Source organism: Pan troglodytes, chromosome 7 (assembly GCF_028858775.2).
Source record: "Pan troglodytes isolate AG18354 chromosome 7, NHGRI_mPanTro3-v2.0_pri, whole genome shotgun sequence".
In the NCBI taxonomy this organism is placed as follows: domain Eukaryota; kingdom Metazoa; phylum Chordata; class Mammalia; order Primates; family Hominidae; genus Pan; species Pan troglodytes.
In genome coordinates, this window is record NC_072405.2 from 124597575 (window position 1) to 124609520 (window position 11946).

Below are 11946 nucleotides of genomic sequence, written 5' to 3' on the forward strand. Positions count from 1 at the left end.
ATTCTGTCTACCACGGATACATTTGAATATATCTGCACATTTACATGTAGTTGTCACCACATTAAGGAAAATTAACATATAGATTACCCCGAAAAATTTCCTCAAACTATTTTATAATTCCTTAATCCCACCCCTTCTTGCCCTCTTTACCACCTTCAATTCTAGGAAACTGCACCTATGCTTTTTGTCACTATGATTGGTTTGTTGTGTCTGAGATTTTATATAAATGTCACCGTACACTATGCACTTTTTGTCTGACTTCTTTCAACTAGCATAGTTTGAGATTCCTATATGTTTTATCTATCAATAGTATATTTTTATGGCTGAGTCTTATTTTATTATATGACTATATTCACCCTCATGACAATAGACATTAGGTTGTTTCCAGTTTGGGGCCTGAGAAATAAAGTTGTTTTGAACATTCATGTACAAGTATTTGTAAGGACATATGCTTTTATTTCTTTTGCATAAATACTAAAAAAAAGAGTGGCTGGGCTATAAGTGTGTTTAGCTTTTATAAAACCTAAATAATTCAAAAAGCAAAAAATGAAAATCTCATTTAAAACAATGGGCAAAGGACATAAACAGACATTTCTCAAAAGAATACCTACATGCAGCCAACAAACATGAAAAAATTCTCAATATCACTAATTATTAGAGAAATGCAAATCAAAACCACAATGGGATACCATCTCATATCAGTCAAAATGGCTATTGTTAAAAAAATAAAAAATTACAGGTGTTGGTGAGGTTTCAGAGAAAAGGAAATGCTTTCACACTGTCAGTGGGAATGTAAATTAGTTCAGCCACTGTGGAAAGCAGTTTTGAGATTTCTCAAATAACTAAAAAAACAGAACTACTGTTCAACCCAGCAACCCCATTGCTGGGTATATACCCAAAGGAAAATAAATTGTTTTTTCAAAAAGACATGTGCACTTGAATGTTCATTACAGCACTATTGACAATAGGGAAGACATGGAATCTACCTAGATGTATATCAGTGTTGGACTGGATAAAGAAAACATGGTACACATCCACCATAGGATACTATGCAGCCATAAAAATGAACAAAGTCATGTCTTTGCAGCAACATGGATGCAGCTAAAGGCCATTATCCTAAGCAAATTAACAGAGGAACAGAAAACCAAATACTACATGTTCTCACTTATAAGTGGGAGCTAAACATTGAGTTTAGTTTACCCATAGACATAAAAATGGAAACAATAGACACTGGTCACTGGGGACTTCCAGAAGGCGGAGCGTGGGAAGAGGACAAGGGTTGAAAAATTACCTGTTGGTTACTATGCTCACTACTGGGTAACACAAACATTTGTACTCCAAACCTCAGTGACGCAATTCATCCATGTAACAAACCTGCACATGTACCCACTGAACCTAAAATAAAAACTGAAAGAAAAAAATATATTTTTAGCTGTAGCTGAAAAAAAAAAAAGGAAACAGAAAAAGAAACCGCCATGCTATTCTTCAAAGTATTTGTGTCATATTACATGTCCAGCATCAGAGAGTGAGAGTTCCAGTTCTCCAGCACTTGGCCTTGTTCTCTCTAACTTTTTTTTTTTTTTTTTTTTTTGAGACGGAGTCTCGCTCTGTCGCCCAGGCTGGAGTGCAGTGGCGCGATCTCGGCTCACTGCAGGCTCCGCCCCCCGGGGTTTAAGCCATTCTCCTGCCTCAGCCTCCCGAATAGCTGGGACTACAGGCGCCCGCCACGTCGCCCGGCTAATTTTTTGTATTTTTAGTAGAGACGGGGTTTCACCGTGTTAGCCAAGATGGTCTCAATCTCCTGACCTCGTGATCCGCCCGCCTCGGCCTCCCAAAGTGCTGGGATTACAGGCGTGAGCCACCGCGCCAGGCCTTCTCTCTAACTTTAGATATTCTACAGGATGTGTAGTAGTATCTCAATGTGCTTTCATTTCCAGTTCCTTAGTTACTAATGATGTTTAAGCATGTGTTCATGTGCTATTTTATCCTTTGTGCATTTTAGTTTGTGAAGTGCCTTTAGCAATTTTTACCCTTTAAAAAAAAAAAAGTATTGTTTCTTTCTTATAATTTTTTTTTTTCGTTGAGATGGAGTCTCACTCTGTCACCCACACTGGAGTGCAGTGGTGCGATCCCAGCCCACTGCAACCTCCATCTCCCAGGTTCAAGCAATTCTTGTGCCTCAGCCTCTCCGGTAGCTGGGATTACAGGCGTGCACCACCACGCCCAGCTATTTTTTTTTTTTTTTTAATAGAGACAGGGTGGGTTTCACCATGTTGGCCACACTGGTCTCAAACTCCTGCCCTCAAGTGATCCACCCGCGTTGGCCTCCTAAAGTCCTGGGATTACAGGTGTAAGCCACTGTGCCCAGCCTGTTTCTTATAATTGGATTTTGAAAACTTTTTTATATATTATAGATACATGTCTTGTATCAGTCATGAAATTTTAAATATATTCTCCAAGACTGTGTATTCTATTTTCATTCCCTGAAAAGTCTTAATAGAAGAAAAAAATTGCTAATTTTGATAAAGTCAAAATTTTTAACTTTTCTTTTTCATGAATCATAATTTTGATGCCATCTATAAGAAATATTTGCTTGGAACGCATTCATAAAGAATTTCTCCTCTCCTTTCTTCTAGTAATTTAAGAATTTTCATTTTTATATTTTGGGACAATTGTCATTTTGAGTTAACTTTATATACGATGTGAGGTATGGATTGAAGTTTATTTTTGTTGACAAATGGATATCCACCTGTTCCTGTGAAGCAGCTTATCTTACGTCCATTGAATTCCTCTGTACCTTTGATGAAAATCAGTGAAATATAGGAGACTATTTATGTACAGTCCATTCTGGTCCATTGAACTGTCTTCACACCAATGCCATACTGTCTTGAATACACTGTAGCTTCACGGTAAGTCTTGAGGTCAGATGGGATATACCGTTCAAATTTATTTTTACTTTTAATTCTGTTTTGGCAATTCTAATTCTTTTACATTTTCATTCAAATTAACCTATGAATGTTTTCAAACAAGCCTACTATAATTTCAAATGAGTTTGTGTTAAAATTTTGTTGATCAATTTCAGGAGTATTAAAATTTTCCTAATATTGAGTCCTTGGATTCATAAACACAGTTCATCTCTCCACTGATTTTTGTCTCTTGTATTTGTGTCAGTTAAATTTTTGTAGTTTTTAATATACAGGTCTTTCACATTTTTCATGGTTTAAGCACTAATAAAATTATACTTGTATATTATAGAAAATGATATTTTATTTTAATTCTGATTATTGTTTTTGAATATAAAAGTAGAATGGAATTTTATGGATTTTGTATCTTGTGACCAAATTAATTAGTTCTAGGTCTTTATGTAAATTATAGGATTTTCTACATGTATGATAACATCATTGTGATAGTTTTACTTCTTCCTCTGTAATCTGAATGCCTTTTGTATTTTTCTTGCATTTATTACACAGACTAGAGCTTCCATTATAATGATGAATAGAAGTTGTAAGAGCAGATGACCATGACTTTCTGCTACCATTAAAGGGGAAATGTTTAGTTTACGATAAACTATGATGTCAGCAAGAGGTTTCTCTGAAATGCCCTTTTTTAGATTGAGGAACTTCCGAATGATTCCTAGATTGATGAGAGTATTTATCAGGGATGAATTTTTGGATTTATCAAATGTTTTTTTCTGCATTTATTGAAATTATCATAGTATTTCCCTTCTGTGAGTCTGTTAAATATGATGACATACTATTTCTCAAAGGTTAGAATACTTTCACTTTTCTGATTCACTTTGTCAGGTTATATTAACACTTGATTTTCTTAAAAAAAAACTTTTGATTCATTGATTCGATTTATTGTTTTTCTATTTTTTATTTTGCTGATAATTCTTATCTTTATTAACATTTTCTATTTATCATTGGCTTTAAGGAACTTAACTTTTATATGACTTGATGTAGTTTTCTTCATATTTCTAGTACTTGGGCTTTGCTGAACTTCTTGGCTCTGTTGGTTGATGTTTTTTAATAAAACATGGAAACATTCCCATCATTTTTTCTCAAATATTTTTCTGCCTCTCTTATTATCCTTCTAGACCCAAATTGTGCATGTATTTGATCACTTAAACATGTCCCATAATTCGCATAAGCTATTTACTACTTTTAAGACCCTTTTTAATCCATATTTTACTTATATAGTTTCTATTGTTGGACTTTAAGTTAATTAATATAGTTTTATGTTTTGCTTGGTTTTCTGCAGTCTCTAATCTTTTATTTCATAGATTGTGTTTTTCAGAGCTTTCTTTTTTATGTCTGGAAGTTAAATTTGAACTTTTTTATATTTTCTATATTTATTAATACCATCAATTTTTATATACTTCGTTGATTGATAAATTTGATTGACAAAAATAATTTCAATGTCTTTGTCTACTGAGTCTATCATATTATTTCTACGTGTGATTTGGTTTATTATTCTCCCAATTAGTGATCAGATTTCTATGCTTTTTGAATGGCTGGTTAATTTTGACTAGAGTTTATATACTGTGAATTTTTTACCTTTATCCTGCTAGCTCCCATATATTTGTGTATTCACAAAAATGTTATTGAGCTTTGTTCTAAGACACAGATAAATTTCTTGGAAATAGTTTGTTTCCTCTAAGGCTTATTCTAGTCTTTGTACACAGGACCCAATAACCTAACAATCTGTTGCTAATTTATTTTTGCCACTACTGAGTCAATATCTTTCCAAATAAGAATAGAAAATATTATCCCATTTTTATTAGCATTGGGGATTATTTTTTCTGCTTTGTTTGGGTGGTGCTTTCTCTGGCATTTTTTTTTTATATATATACACTCATATGCTGCTTAGTCTTCAAGTAAAATCTTGACAGAGACATCTGGATCTCTCTCTCTCCCTCTTTGTTCTAGTGTGTTTTCCTGCAAACTCTTTATGCCTCCTGAACTAGGAAGATTCCTGGGCTCCAACTTTATTTTATCTTCCTGTACTGCAGCGTCAAACCACATTGCAGTTAGTATGCTGGGGGATCATAAGACCATTTCTTTCCTCTTTTTCAGGAAATCTCTCTTGCAATTCTTAATATCTAAAGTCTGAAAACTAAAGGTTTATTCTTTTATTATTTTTCCAGAATATTTGACTCTTTCAAGCAGTAGAGTATATCCCATATCCCATCCCTGTTATTCTACCTTGCTCTGAAAAAAAAAAAAAAAAATCACTTTTTGACTTGTAATTTTTTTTTTTTTTTTTTTTTTTTTTTGAGACAGAGTCTAGCTCTGTCGCCCAGGCTGGAGTGCAGTGGCACGATCTCGGCTCACTGCAACCTCCGCCTCCCAGGTCAAGTAACTCTTCTGCCTCAGCCTCCTGAGTAGATGGGACTACAGGCGCGTGCCACAATGCCCAGCTAATTTTTGTATTTTTAGTGGAGACGGGGTTTCACCATATTGGCCAGGTTGGTCTCGAACTCCTGACCTCATGATCCACCCACCTCGGCCTCCCAAAGTGCTGGGATTACAGGTGAGAGCCTCTGCGCCCGGCCTTTGACTTGTAATTTTAAAAACAAAATGTAGAGGTATCAGTTGTTTCAGACGTGTTGTATTAATGAGGAAAGTAATAGAGTAAAACTATTGATAATATTTCATGCTTACTATACCATTGATGTACAATATTCCACATACAATGTTATAATTTAGTGGATTTTCTATATATTACTATTTAACCAATGTCACTGGATTCAGAAGTATTTATGTTAAGATGTAAAGGATAAATAAATTATTTTATGATTTAAAAATATATCAGAAATTTAATCACCTGGTAAACATCAATATAAAGCCAATTGAAACTAACAACATTTTTCTTTGAAAACATAAACCAATGTGCACATGCTGAAATTGGGAGCAACTTTGTTAAAATTCATCAAAGAAAATGGAAAGAAGAAAAGTTCACTTTAATTCCACTGGGTAACATAAAAATACATTTTTACTGTCAGATTATTTGCAAGTTATATTTAAAGATACCATCTCTGTGAATATTTATGTACTGTTAACATGACTCCTCTTCTAGTAGTCAGAAATTTGTGTTCAGCTGTCACTCACCGCAGCTACTTCAGACTTTCTGCTTTAAAAAAAATCGTTGAACATTTTAGCATCTTTTTTCAAGGACATTCTTTCATAGGATGTCAAGGAGCACCCTGAAAAAACACAAGACGTAACTTTATGCTTCCTTTTGGAGGAAAGTTACCACCCCATAAAAACTTCAATTACAATTTCCATGATATATTTTGGAGCAGGCTGGGGTAGGCTTGAGCTTGGATAATGTTTCAAAACCCTATTTCATTTTTTAAAAACACAAATAAAAAAATTGTAATCAGAAATATTAAATAAAATTTCTAATGCTATGTTTTACTCTTGGGTCAAATTGAGTTATTGTTAATATTGATGAAATTTAGACTTTTCTTTTAAAATAAGTGTTGTACCTACCACACTGGGTTTCTCAGACCATTTTTAAAACATTTACTATGTTTTTAAGTTTAAAATGTTTTTTTTAATTCACAGAAAATTGGCAGAGATACTGCAGAGAGCTCTCATATGCTCAACACCCAGTTTCCTTATTATTAGCATTTTAAAATATGATTTGTTATAATTAATAAACCAATATTGATACATTATTATTAATGAAAGTCCATACTATATTCATATTTCCTTAGTTTTTACCTAATGTCATTTGTATTTTCCAGGATCTCACCTAGAATGCCATATTATATTTAGTTATTTTTCTCTTTAGGATTGGCCACAACACTTTTTTAGACATTCTTGTTTTTGATAACTTTGACAGTTTTGAGGACGACCAGTCATGTATTTGGAGAATACCCTTTATGGATACCTTCTCATGTTTAAACTGACTTTTTACGTATTTTTTTTTTAAGGAAGATCATGGAGGTAAAATGACATTTTCATTCCATCATATCAGATATATACTGTCAACATGATTGATCGCTGAAGCTGTTGAGATAGTGTTTCTTAGTTTTCTTCACTGGAAAGTTATTATTTTTCCATCTTTTTATATTGTACTCTTTGGAAGAAAGTCACTGTGTGCAGCCCACTTTAAAGGGAAGACATTACAACCACCACCTGAATATGAGTTTCTACCTAATGTGACTGGTATTTTTCTTGATGAGATATTTATTTTCTCCATATATATTTATTTACTCAATTATTTATTTACAATACTATAAACATATTTTACACCATTAATTTTACACTTTGGGAAATAATCTGTTATGACATTATTCATTTTGCTACTCAAATTGCGATAGTTTTTATCATTGGGAACCCTTTCCCTTTGTTTCTATGTGCCTTTGATATACCACCATCATTGTGTGAAGGTTTTTGTTTTGGTTCGGTTTTTGTTTTGATTTTTTTAAATACTTTCTTACTTTCTAGAACTGCAGGATTCTCCAGGCTCATCTTGTATATTTCATGGCTCAGGTGCTGAATCACGATTTTCTCCATGGAGCACTTGTACCTTGTATTGGAGAATAACATCAGAAATCAAGATTTAGATGTGTTCTCAATTTCTTTAAAGTGTTTTCAGTTTTAAGTCAGAGCTTAAATACTGAGTACACATGGACACAAAGAAGGGAACAACAGACACAGAGGCCTGCTTGAGGGTGAAGAGCGAGAGGAGGATGAGGATCGAAAAACTACCTATTGGGCACTATGCTTATTACTGGGTGACAAAATAATTTGTACACCAAACCCCCGCGACATGGAATTTACCTGTACAGCAAACCTTCCCATGTATTCCCAAACCTAAAATAAATGTTAAACAAAAATCTGGATGCTAGGTGTGCTATTGTTACAAGAAAGTCAATGTTTCTAGGCTCTCTTAACTGACAAAGTAAGGAAATACATACGCAAACACTAACTCATGTATACACTACACATTATCTATCATCTATCTAAATTTACATAAGATGAAACACGAATTGATACCAATTTCTCCAACTCTAATTGAATACCACATATATCATTCTAGTAGTCTCATCTTGCTGGTTTGTTACCTTCCACTGTAAAAGTGAGAAACCTGCATTGTAAAAGAAGACTCTGTTCAGCTTTGAAAGAAACTGTAAAACCATTTTCCAAAGTGGATGTACCAAGTATACAATTTACTCAATTATTCAATTCAAATGTACATGTACAGGATTGTTAACATATGCCCTGTCGGGACAAGATATGAACTCGTACAGTGCAGAGTTTATGTAAAGATTACATTGCCTTCAGTCTCACAGAATCCACCCTTCTCCAAAGTTACTTAGGTTAGCACCATTTGTGCATTGCCTTCAGGTAGGTTGCTTCATACATTGGTAAATACAGTTAGATTCTTTTATCACACTCAACATTTCATCCTGGGATTCCTTGACTTCCTATTTCTTAATAATTTGCATATATCAGCTTTCATGTCCTGTGCTGCAAGTACAATAGGTTTTGACAACTGCAAAGTAGTATGAATCCACCATTATGATGTTATACAGAATAATTTCAATGCCCTAAGAAAATGCATGTGCTTCATGAATTCAACCTCTGCCCAAACCCTTGACAAACACTGCTTTCTTTATAGTTTCTATAGTTTTGCCAATAAATTGCAATCATGTGGTAGACAGTCTTTACAGAATGCCTTTCTTCATTTAGCAATATTCATTTAAGATTCATCATGACTCTGAATAGCTTGATGGGTTATATCTATTTATTGCTGAATAACATTATACAATATATTTTTTCTGTTCCATATTTAAGAATATATTGGTTGTTTCCAGTTTATTGTGATGATGTATAAAGCTGTTGTTAATATCTACATAAAGATTTGTGTGGGGACAATTTTTCAAATCACTGGTTAAGTAACTAGGATCACAATGGCCTGATTGTAAAATAAGCCTATGTTCAGCTTTGAAATAAACTGTCAAACCATTTCCAAAAGTGAATGTAGCAGTTTACATCCCTACCAGCAACGAACGGAGCATTAGTTGTTCTGAATCTACTGCAGTTGATGTTGTTTAATTTATTTATTTTTACTTTAGCTATTCTAATAGGTGTGATGTTATACCTTACGGATTGAATTTGCATTTCAAATAGCAAATAATGTTGATCATCTTTTCATCTGTGTATCCTCTTACCTGAGGTGTCTATTTAGATCTTTTGCCTATTTTGTAATTGTGTTATTTGTTTAGTTTTAGGTGTTCTTTGTGTATTTTTTATTCTTTAGTTTTAGGTGTTCTTTGTGTATTTTAGATACAAGTCATTTTGAAAAAAAAATGACTGTGTCTAGCTGAGGAGATTAACTCCTGGTTCAAAACCTGTATGTGATTTTTTAGACCTGACCACAGGCAACTACAAAGGCTTTACCTGGCAGGACTCATGGGAATAAACTGCACTCCCACAGACCAGACTGGGTACACAGACAGTTCATTACAGTCTCTGAAGGGAGTTGCAGTTGAGAACTCAGGGCCTCTTGACTGGTCAGGCTCTTATGGTATTTAAATTCCTAGTGCCTTCATTCCTAGATCTCTTTATCTGAGGTCTAGGACAGAGAGATCTTCTTCAAGTATCTCTGCTGAGACCTCCTGGAGGAGAAGAAGGTGGGAAAACTTCAAGATATGCTTTTTTTCCCACTTTGACTCAGCACCCAGTAATTTGTGACTCCTAGCTCTTCCTCCTCATCCTGCCCCTGACACCAGGGTCTATAAAGCTGCCTGACTCTATTGTTTGCGGCTTCCTCAACAGGGAAATGATCCACCTCTCTGTGCAACAGAAACCCCTCCACCTGTGTGCCCTTCCATGGGAGAGATGGGACAGAGAGTTGGGGCTTCCTTTGGTTTTAGACTCCTGCTTATGCCATCACAGTATGTGAATAAAGGCTTAACTCCTTTATTTTTAACTTGTTGCTTTAATTGGATCCTCCAACACTTGCTTTAATTGGAGCCTCCTGATGCTAGGTTTTCCTTTCTCTTTACAGTGCATTTCAGGGAAACATAGTTATTAATTTCAACAAAGTCCAACTTATCAATTTTTTTTCTTTTTTTTTCTCTCAGGATTGTTCTTTTGGTGTTGCATTGAAAAACTTGTCACCAAAACCAAGGTCATATAGATTTTCCCTTATGTTTTATTTTATAAGTATTATAGTTTTACATTTTACATTTAGGTCTGTGAGCCATTTTGAGACAATTATTAAGAATATAAAATGTGTTGGGTCTTTGCACAGGTATTTATTTTTCCTTTTCGCACATGGATAGCCCATTGTTCCAGAAACATTTGTTATAGTCTATTCTTTCTTAATTAAATTGGCTTTCGATCATTGTCAAAAATTGATTGTATTTTATTGGTTTATTGCTGGAAATCAATTTTGTCCAATTTACCTATGTTTCTATTCTTTTGTCAATAATATCCTGTTTTGATTCTTATAACTGTAATTAATGTAGAAATTGAGTAGTGTGAGTGCTTTTATATTTTTGAGCAATATTGCGTAGCTATTCTAGGCATTTTGCCTTTCTGTATAAACTTTAGAACCTTTTTATTAACATCAATAATAGTTTGCTGGGATTTTGATTACGATTGCATGAAATGCACAGACCAAGCTGGAAAGAAGTGACATTTTAATAATATCAAATCTTTCAATCCGTGAACATGGAATATTTCTCCATTTATTTAATTATTTGTTGATTTTTTTCACCATATTTTGTAGTTTTCTACAAACAGATTCTGGAGATATTCTATTAAATTATGTAAAGATTAGAACTTCCCTCTGTTTCTACTTTCTGGGAGATTTTGTAAAAATTGGTATTATTTTTCTTTAAATGTTTGTTAAAATTCTCTAGTAAAACCATATGTCTAGTGCTCTCTCTTTTAGAAAATTTGTAATTATTTAATTTGTTTAATATATTTTGAAATATTCAAGCATTATTTCTCCATTTTTCATTTTTGGTAGTCTTTTAAGAAATTGTTTCATTTTACCTAAGGCAGAAAATTGGTGCCTTTGGGATGTTTGTTGTATTTTTTATTTAAATTTTACTGCCCGACAGTTGGTAGTGATGGACCCCTCTCACTCTGATGTTTTAATCTGGGTCATCTCTCTTTTTTTCTTGATTAGTCTGGATAGAGGTTTTTGAATCATATCAATCTTCTTAAAGAAAAAGCTTTAAATTTTTTTTAATTTTAATTTTTATTTTTGTGAGTACATAGTTGATATATATATTTATGAGATACATGAGATGTTTTGATACATACATGCATTATGTAATCATCACATTATGGAGAATGGGGTGTCCATCCCCTCAAGCATTTATCCTTTGTTTTAAAGAACAAGATTTTGGTTTCATTTTATTTGTTTTGTATTTCAATATTCTTGATATTTCTCTAATATTAATTTTAATTGTATTCTACTTTCTGACTGCCTAACTCAGTCTTTATTTTCTAGTTTCTTAGAGACTTGGGTTATTGATTGTAGATCTACCATATTTTCTAATATATTAATTTACTTCAATAAATTTTTCCTAAGCATTGTTTTTCCTACACCATACAAATTTTGATACATTTTATTTTTATTTTTTTTACCAGTTTATTGCTGTAGAAGCTTCTGTTCCAGGTAAGTAGATGTTGGCCATGACTCTCTGGAGTTATCTATCACCCCAGATATTGTATTAAAAGTTTGCCTTGCAAATTCAGTTCTCTGTTGGTCAAAGAAAATTAATCGATTTTAAGTTTTTCCAATTCATCTTGTTTTAAAGATAGAAGTCATGACTTCCAAGCTCTTTAAATGTCAGAGCTGAAACTAGAAGGCCACAATTATATATTTTAAGAACATAAAATGTCTCCCTTATTCCTATTACACAATAGGTTACAAATACATGTCAGCTATGCTTTCTTCCTTCAGTAAACC

At 33.4% G+C, this 11946-nt stretch overlaps 2 long non-coding RNA genes across 3 annotated transcripts in view; one reads left to right on the forward strand and one right to left on the reverse strand.

The window, feature by feature from the left end:
- Window positions 1-7896, forward strand: part of LOC129135759 (uncharacterized) — a 44469-nt gene extending 36573 nt beyond the window's left edge. For both annotated transcript variants that reach the window (XR_010159657.1, XR_008536810.2), the window contains one exon: window positions 7458-7896. This is a non-coding gene — a long non-coding RNA (uncharacterized LOC129135759). The remainder of the gene's footprint in view (window positions 1-7457) is intronic.
- Window positions 5944-7539, reverse strand: LOC107976415 (uncharacterized). Its single transcript, XR_001720372.2, has 2 exons — window positions 7451-7539; window positions 5944-6205 (listed from the first exon to the last, which is right to left on the reverse strand). It is a non-coding gene; the product is annotated as an uncharacterized LOC107976415 (long non-coding RNA).
- Window positions 7897-11946: the final 4050 nt, after the last annotated feature.